This window comes from Falco peregrinus, chromosome 6 (assembly GCF_023634155.1).
Source record: "Falco peregrinus isolate bFalPer1 chromosome 6, bFalPer1.pri, whole genome shotgun sequence".
Taxonomy (NCBI): Eukaryota; Metazoa; Chordata; class Aves; order Falconiformes; family Falconidae; genus Falco; species Falco peregrinus.
This window is the reverse complement of record NC_073726.1, coordinates 48,550,487-48,558,193: the sequence shown is the minus strand read 5'-3', so window position 1 is coordinate 48,558,193 and position 7,707 is coordinate 48,550,487.

The following is a 7,707-nucleotide window of genomic DNA, read 5'->3' as shown; positions in this document are numbered from 1 at the left end:
CCTTAGCAGGCTTCAGCCCAAAATGCTGGGATATCACCAAGTTTGAGCGAGTGGCTGTTATTAAGAGACCTGACTTGAGGAGGGCTTTGACCACTGGAGTGCTCAGCATGCAGGGGACCAAACAGGGCTGCTGCCTCAGTTATATTCCGTGTTGACCTGAGGAGACGCCCAGTACTGCAGCGTATGAATCATAACACCTTAGAAAGGAAAAGGGTCCTGCGGCCTTTTCTATGCATCACGGTTGTATCAGCTCAGTTACTCAGTTAGGAGTATGAGCTCTTGCTATTGCAGCTATCATAATTTAAAAAAATATGGGTACGATAAGGAAACTATTTGGTATAAGACAGTTATACCAGGATGGTGAATATTGATTTTAAGGACAAGTATTTCCAATGTAAGTAAGCACTTCCATTACCAGCATAACATGTTGTTACCATTGTGCCTATCCTTGGACTGTTCCATCAGTTCAGTTCTTACGCTGAACTTGTTCAGCTGCTGTAATACCTGCAGCATCACTGAAAGAAAGAGCATGTGGGGTACAGCAGAGCTGGAAAGGAAGCGGGAGCACAGCTTTAAAGCAGTTTTATTCTGGAGATGCTCATGTGGTGGACACGCAGCTTCGGTTCCTGCTGATGCATACCGGTTGACTGGCCTCACCTGCAGAGGTGCTTTGATGACAATGGCAAATGGTGCACCAGTAATTTGAATTTATTAGTGGTTTTTGTTTTATCATTTGCAATATTGCATCTTACTGTACTATTTTCAGCTGTCTTGCTGTTTGCACTTTTCAAGCTGCATTAAGCAACCTGAGCGGATCCTCTGTCCAGAACTGTCCTTGTCACTATTTCCTGGAAGCTGTCATTCAGAAAAGAGATACAATTAAAAAATACATATTTATTTACAGTGTCCTTTGTTCCTAGAAATCTGGAAGGTACATGTTGATGATCAAGTGACTGTTCCTGTTGCTGCCTGTATGAATGCTTCCGTATGTATTTACATGAGGAATTTGATTGTAACTGTAAAAATGTAGTGTTGTTCCTCACTCGCAAAGCAAAAGAATTGTCCTTGCTAAACAGCATGCTACATAATTGTGCTGTAACTTTGAACTCACTGTGAATTTAGCTGTTGTGTTCAGGATTATTAAAGAGCACTTCATGTTCTTGCTTTTCAGACAGCTACTCAGTTGGTCTTGCTGCTCCTACTGATTTGCCCAATAATTTTACATACACAGAGCCAAATCCTGCTATTATTTATGTACACCTGTGTTCCCATTGAAGGCAATCATAATACCAGGACAGCAGCTGATGGCATTGGCTGAGGCAGATACAAAGCTTCTCATGTTGGGTGTGAATTTAGGTTCTTGTTAGATCCTACAACACCTCAAGTCAGAATAAAATTGCCATATGTTAAACAGCAACATAATAGATTGTGCCTTTCCTTTGCCTGCAGAAGAGGGAAATAATACAATGTATTCATCCCAGCTTCTGTACTGAAGAACATGGCAACTTCTAACAGCTCCGTAATAGATGCCTCATGCATTCCTTAGTCATCATAAAGCAAATCATATATCCAAAACCATATGTCTGTGTTCACTTACCTATGAACTCAGAGCAAATGGCCATCAGCAAGCCGCAGGGAGAGCAGAGAAGTCCCAGGAGCACTAGCCAGACTGACTTAGCTAATGAAGTGTGCATAAACAGCAAACAGCCATCACCATAAATTATCCTCAAACTCCCCTTTCACATGCAGTCACCTCCTTGCATCTCATGCTTCTCAGACAACCTGTGACATCCACGGCCTGAATCCTGCAAATGACTAGACTGAGTAGGAAATGTGCTCTGTAAACATGCTGTTCATTATAGCTATTTTACCTACTGCCAGATGGATTGATTTGAAATGGTTTATTGCTTACTCACCCTTTTGCATATTGGAAGTAGATGAATTAGCAAACTGCCTAGTAGTCAGGAATCAAGTGCTTCAGGCCAGCAAATATTTTGAAACTGCCTTTTCTTTTCTGCTTCCATAAGCTGTTGCAGGGGAGTTGAAAATTTTACATGGAAAAATTTGCATCTGAGCTAAGGAAAGATGAAAGAAATTGGCTTTGTTAAGTAAGCATCACATTTAAAATTTAACTTGTACTTCAAGCCTATTCGGAGGAGAAATAAATACGAAAAAATTGTAGCTTAATAACTGGCTATGGTGTTGTTATTTTGATATATTTTGAACAACAGATAGACAGAGAGATCTAAATAGATAGATCTATCTAGATAGTAAAAAAACTCGTGGAATGTGAGAGAGTTGATACAAAAAAGATAACTTTCCCCAGAAAATAAAAGACAAGGGAGTAGTATTCATTCAGCGTCGCTATTTCAGCATTATCCTTTAGTCATGAGATCAAAATTCTTACAGCGATGGCATTAGTACCAGTTATTAGTAAAGGAAACATAGACCAAGCGAACCACATAAGCATGTATTTTCAAGCACATGAGTAAGCTCAGGGAGTAAAAGCCTACTGAAAATAACAAAATATTCCAGTCAGGTAGAACACACCAGAATTAATGGAAATACATTATCCTGTGGCTAAAGAAACAAGCTCAGCCAGCACTACACTCCAGCGTTTTAGTGGCACGATGGCAGGTAGCTACCCTGCTACTTATGAGATTACCTGAATGTAACTTTGCTGAACTCAGCACACCAAGCTGCATTCGTAGCAATTTCAGTAACTGCCATTCTGGTTCAAGCCTGTAGATTTTCTGAAAGGTACAAAAAGAGTTTGCATTTGGCTTTACCTGCTCTATAGATAAAGTAATTCTCCCCACAGCTGCTGTAAAAATAAACCTAGCCTTTCCCAGAGTTGGCTAACTCAGATACAGCACTGGTGCATCCAGGAAATATTTTGTATCCCTTAACTGCACTGACATTTGAGAGTGCCTGCCCTCTGGAAGGCTGCCTGGGCCGTAGGTCTTTTATCAAACTGGGTTCTGACTTCAGTTTTGCATTCTGGCTAAGCTTACAGAATTCTTAACTTTGTTTAAATGATCAGATATTAGTCCTGGCTCAGGAAAGCATTTAATAATAACCTTGAGTCCCTTAAGCACTTGCTTGAAGTGCTTACTGTGTTGTTGAAGTGTTTCTTGCACTTACACCATACTAGATTGTCCTGAAATGACTTTCTGTCTTAGCATTGCTTTCCACCACTTCTGTAGAAGAAATGCAGTTTAGAAATGTTACTTTGCTGTATTCCTTCCCAATCCACTACCAATATCTTTACCACATGATGGGTATTCTGAGGAGCAGATCATCTCTCGTTACAAATTACCATAAAGGGCACAGCTCTCAACAGTCCTAGCAGATGAGTGCATCTACACAAAACTATACATGTGGCATAACCTGGGGTATGTAAAGCACCATGGTCCACTTCAAAATCATAACAATGACATACTTTTGATAGCAGCAAGGACTTGGGAACATGGGAATTCAGAACTAATGGAGAAGAACTATTGCTCTGCTTCTCCCACTTTCTATACCTCTTAGTGGGTATTCACACGAGACAGTGCCTAGCTCAGCTGCTCGCAAGTTGTTTACCTCTACCTTGCCTATAGAAAGCTCCTTTTATGATGATGTAAATTTACTTAAAGTATGTAGCGTGAATATCCCCTCCACCCAACACCCTCCTCAAGCCAACTGGAGCCAGTTCCCTTCCTACAGAACAGAGAAAAGGCCTTTGTAAACAATAGGAATAATAAAAGTATAAAGTAAAAATCTAGCAAAGAAAATACAACATTTTCCAGAGCCATTTGGACATCAAATCAGGCCCCTTCATTACCAAGTACAAATAAAGCTGTCAGGCCTCTACTGACAGTTTTTAAAAGTGATCTTTAGCACACAGCATGGAAAAAAATAAAACTTCAGTGTGTGGTGTCAGATCAAACAGTTTGTCTGCCATCAATTAGAAGGAAAGAATATATTAAATCCCAGGATGACATCTGGTATTTCAATCCAAAATTGGAATCTCTCAAACTTAAAAAGGCTTTTGTCAAGATAATCTCCATTTAAAGCTCAGTGATGTAAACTGTGATCAGATCAAAGACCACAAGCAGTAGCACACTCAGCAGTGAGATGCTTAAAAGGCAACTTTTATTTAGTTGGCATTTTCCTATCTTTTAACTCAAGGCAGTATGCTATGAGTGGTATATGGGCTGTGCAGAGCAAAATGGAAAGCCATGGATGGCTGCGTTGAATTAGTCAAGTACCATCATGTTAACTACCTCATAAAACACATCATGTGAAAATCAATTCCCATCACTGAGGTAGTTCTTATGTATTTTGGCTGTTGAATGGTAAATCAAATGCTAGAACTATAAGTTCAATATAAAATGTGTCTTGACATAGGGGTTTTTTATTTTTTGTTTTTAGCAGTTACGCTACACAACCGACTGAGTTCTTGTCTTGAACAAATGTAAATAAATCATCTGTGGCAGCATGTATTAAACGGATTCAACTCTTGTAGTGTGGCAGGAGAAGGGAAGGGAAAGGCCATGTGCCTACTGCCATAGAAGAATGGCCACAAAAGATGGCATCTTGGACGGCATGGAGAACTGGTAATGATGAGGCAGCCTTCCACCTCGTGGTTTGGCTTATTGTTTTCAATAGCCCAGCTGATATATGTAGGTAAATACAAACACAGTTGCACAAGTGCTGGAAACAGGGAAGCCCTGTGGCCTTATGCACCCACCAAAATAGCCCTGGCTTTTTCCTCCCTGCGTGACCCCATCATATGCCCTGTTTCCTCTGCACACCCTAAATTCCACCCTGCTCTCAGTGCTCCCTGCCTGCCGTCACCCTGGCTCACACCCCGCACTCACCGGCTAGCTGGGGCAGGGCAGCCAGCGCAAGTGGCTCTGACACTCACGCAAGCAGTCCAGCTCCAGGTGAACCATTAATTCTCCTTTTCTCCTTTAGCCAGGTGTCAGTATTTACAAAACTTGTCAGTACTTTGACATCCCACGTACCAGTACCTCTGGCTTTCTGCTTGGCACCATACCCTCGTTCAAAGGTTAGTGCCAGGTGCTGTATCTTCAAAGCAAAAAGCAACATTACATTGGTGCCAAATTCTTCATGGGGCTCACACGTTAGGAAGCCAATGATTTAGAGAGTACTGGTGTTGATATAAAATCCTGAAGTGTAGCAGTTATCACAGTGAGAAATAGGGGCAGTTTAAATTGGTTTCCTTCCGAAATTTCTGAATGACAGGGTGAATCAAGAGTAACAGAATCAAAATAAAGCTTGTGCCACTAAAGAAGTAAGGCCTAACACATCGGGTAAGATTTATAGAATGTGATATTTTAACACAGTTGGGGATTTTGACAAGCAACTTTAAAGTACTACATTTTCAGAGTCACCAAATGCTAAATTAGGAGTGCAGCTACAGCTGGTGTGAAGCCACCCTGTCAGTTTTGTGGTGGCACCACGTTATGGCTTGCTCAGCGGCTGCCTGGAGCAGCCTTACTGGGGTTTTCAGCCCTGGTCCAGTCTGTGATGTGAGTGCAATGCTCCCCTGTGAGTCAGCAAAGCCTTCTGCAGGGTTATTTTTCACTAAATATATAAACAAGGTGTAATTTTAGCATTAGCTGCTTCCTACATTCTGGCTTTGCTACAGCCTTGCAACACAGAAAAAATATGCCCGCAGGTGCCTGAAGTTTCTCTGATGCTAGTCAGAAGTAAATACACTGAAAGAATTAGCACAAAACATATGCAAGAGGAAAAAACCTTCCTCTTCTTAAATGAAACCTAACAACACAGGAATAGTCAGAGGAAGCAGAATCTAATGAGATTCCTGGCTTTGATTTTTTTGTTTCATTTTAATTGTAATTTCCCATTTGTCTGTATGATTCTAAACTGATGGTAATCAGGGTGATGCAGGGAACATAGCCCCAGCATAGCTCTTGAGTCTGTAGAAAATAGAGAAAACTGGGAACAGTAGGAGACTAAAAGCAGAGTGACAGTTTCCACCTTTCCTTAACAGCCCCCTGCTCTGACTATACCTCCCCCAATAAAAAACACCAGATAGAGCAGTGTGAGTCATCAGTCATTTTAAAACCTGAATTATCCTGTGAGGAGGTTATTATCAGCTGAAATGATCAAGAGTCATCAGAGAGGGGTGGTAAAAGAATGCTGCTGCGAGCCCTGTTTTCCCCACAGCTGTTAGCCTTGTTGTGCCTCTGAGAGAGCGGGTTCCCTGGTCCTTAGGTTCCCCTGAGTGGAGAAACGAGGTGTGCAAGCACTCATCTTTTTGCCATTGACTCTAAAGGTCAGGCAGTTCCTGTGAAGGAGGCTTGCACACCAGCTGTGATGCTAAGGTCAATACAGAAGTACATGAAAGGCCAAATATTGCAGGAGGGTAGGTGCTTCAGAATTGCATAATGAAAGTGCTAATAATATAGAACAGCTTAATATTATTATTTTTTTTAATCTGGAAAAAAATAGGATTCATATAATTTGTATCAATTAGAATTTGTTCTTTGATCATCAGGAACTGAAGATATGTAGGATGAGTGTTACTAACCTGGCATGTTTAGATGCCAGTGAACCCCTGGAGTGGCAGGAGAGTTGGCTAAGGATCCTTCTTTTTCATTGACCTTGATTTTGAAGGTACTGGGGAAATTTCAGGGGACTGGAAGAATACTTATGCTGTGCTAGTATATAAAATGTTGAAGTGACTTAACTGAAATAAATATACCCTAGCAGTGACCAAGAGTGTGGAAAAACCATACTGGTAGAGACCACAGTGGGTAATGATATGCCAAGAATTAATGGTAGGCACAGAGTGTCAATTGTTATGAATTTTCTGAGACTTGCCAAAGAAATCTTATTTCATCATTTCAGATTACAGGTTTGCACAGGTAAATGTGGAGAAGTAACACCCCTAGATGATTTCAAGGAGTTTAATTTGTTACTGTGTAAAACCTGATGAAAAGTTAGCAATATGACATGTCAGTAAATCACTTGCTAAGTGGTTTAAGAATGGGCTAATTCAGCAGTTCTCGTGAATGTATGTTTTTATTTAGCTCTTCCCCCTGTATCTCAAGTATATGTCCCATCTTGTTGTCCCTTTTGGTGTTTGCTAACATCTAACTCAGCAACTCCTAACCTACAGGGATGCAACTGAGAGTGGAGCCAGAGCTGCACCCAGCAGGATGTGGGCGAGATGGGAAGGGCAGGGTAGAGGGAAGGTCTGGAGCCCACTGCGAGCAGTACTCGGGCCTGGGGGTGCTGCAAAGTGCCGAACGACAGCCAAGCTTCTCAGATGGGACCTGCTCACCTACTGCCTTTGGGACAACATAAAGTGAGCTCCCTGCACAATCCTGCAGCAAACACACACACACAAAAAAAGAGTCTAGTACATCCTTGACTCCTTGCTGCAGGCATGAGGGGAATAAAGCAAGAAGGAGGAGAAAGAAGTTTTTTTGTGTTTGTTCTTCTTTTTACATGTTGTATACAGGATTGGTATGGTAGGTAATTCTTATTCTGAAAAGGCTGATGAAAAATCAGGGAGGGTAGAGAACCACAAAAATTGCAATGGAAAAGTGCTTTTCATGGAGAGATGGAGAGTTCAATCTATTTAGCTAGTCAACAAGAAAAGTGAGAGGTGACTTGATTTCAGTGTACAAGTGCTTTCCCAGGCAGAAAATACTGGGTAGTCATCAC